Here is a 2,135-nt window from a genome sequence, read left to right as displayed (position 1 = left end):
GGACTGTGTTAAGGTGGGTTGGGATGTCAGCGCGGAGAGATTGCCAGTCATAACAAACTGGATAAAAAACAATTTTTTAAAATTATTTCCACACCTTGGCCGTCTATCATATCACATTAACTTTTCTTCTCACCATTAAAACTTTAAATTCTAAAATCCTGAGCAGTGGGAACCTAATTTGTTGTTTCTCCTTTCTTCAATACACCGATTAATAATAGAGTTGAAGCAGCATTGGAACTTCATGTTTTATTTTCATAACCCCTTTTTCTGAATTTAATTTATGTTTTTTTGCATGAATATGTATTCTTGTTTTCTTCTTCTGAAGTGGCATACATTATAAGGAGTTTTTGAGTTGTTTATTTGTTGTAGTGGGCATTCTTAGAATTTTATAATGTGCTGGAGCACACATTGTTTTTCAAATTTAAACTAAACCTAGAAAAAAAACTTATTCCCTAAATACGTGTCCTCGCACGTCGTTTCAGAAGTTTTATATGGTTTGTTGCCATCGCACCGGAGGGGGCGCTGGTGTAAGGGTCCTGAACGGTGGATTTCTTTGATGCTATAGAGAGTCGACAAACTTTATGTGCCTGCATCGGATGAACTCAGGCACAGTGGGTAGTTCGAAGAGCTCGTGTAGCTGATCTGTCTACATCTTCTTCAGCGATGTTCACAATCTTCCACAACACTGTAACCTGGAAACGTTGTAGATTGCGTTGTGTCCCTTCTCTGAGATGGGTGAAGAGTGGAGCACCATATAGAAGTGCTGGTCTCAAAATACTTTTATAAATTTGGAGTTTGAGCCTTAGTGAGAGTACTGTTAATGATAAAAGCTGGTTTAACCGGTATGATCTGAGACGGACTCGTTTGGTTTTCATGTAACAATAACCTGACAGTGTCATGTGGCGATCCAATTTAATGCTCAGTTTGAAGGTCTTAGTAGTTTGCCACTTGGAGCGTGCGAGGTAGTCTGGTTTTGTAGTGAAACAGCATGGATTGTAGGGTCTTGTTTTTATGGCTACTAGGTCATTGTGGAAGCACAATTAAAAGGCAGACTAGCTATAAAGATAGGTCAAGTCGTAACATCATCAACATGCAAAGATGTTATTTCTTATATCAAAGAAATTTGATGGCAAGACGAATGGTTCATCACGAGATACAACAGACAGTGAAACGTCTAACCAGAAACTTGAATCTGCTTCAGAGAGAAGATGTAGCATTAACCCGTCTTCGGATAGGCCATACTCGACTCACCCATTGCCATCCCATGAAAAATGAAAATGCACCGATGTGTTGCTACTGCTGAAACGATCTCACCGTTAGGCACATTCTTACAGAATGAATTGCTCACAAAACACACCGATTCTCTTCAGAAGACCCCACAACAATATAAAAACTGTTTCACTTTTTAAAAATAATTAATATCTATGTCCACACATAGTCTAACTCTAATTCCAGCATGTATAAATGAATGCATAATTTAATATAGTAATTTACTAACTACATCAATTCTAATTGTAACTTTATAAAATATAAATTGTAATTGTAATTATAAATTTGTAACATTCTCGCTTTGTTAATGCAACTTTGTGAACATGTCAATTATAATCTACTTTGTAAATCCAGTAAATGGCCCTATTAGTCGAAACACTTAATAAATAAAATAAAAATAATAAATAAAAAAACAACTGGCGATCAGATGTGTTATTTTTTCTAGTTACTGTTAGCAATAGCAACAGCCTGAGCTATTTTATTTATAAATTGAAAAAAAAAAAATAAGATCACTTAGATTTGAAATAAATCCACATTTACAGCGTATAATATAACTACCAATTACAATAATTCAATTAATCGATTAAACATTACAGAAATTTTTAAATAAAAACTACGACTTTTGAATGTTGTTTCTTGCCATTAACTAACACAAACAGAAAGTAAATGGAAATAAGCCAAAAGTAAATTTTGGGATTATTAAAAATTGGTTATCATGCGCATTAGAAGGTAACCTCAAGAATTCTATTCAACAAAATATCTTTGAGACATTCAAAATAAAAGGTGTTAACGGAGTCTCATATTTTTTATACATACGTTAATAACGTTACAACTGAGTGTGATTAAACTCATAAAATTATTTACTT

This window comes from Halyomorpha halys, unplaced genomic scaffold, assembly GCF_000696795.3.
Source record: "Halyomorpha halys isolate HHAL.00 unplaced genomic scaffold, Hhal_1.1 Scaffold235.1, whole genome shotgun sequence".
In the NCBI taxonomy this organism is placed as follows: Eukaryota; Metazoa; Arthropoda; class Insecta; order Hemiptera; family Pentatomidae; genus Halyomorpha; species Halyomorpha halys.
Note: the sequence above shows the minus strand (reverse complement) of the source record.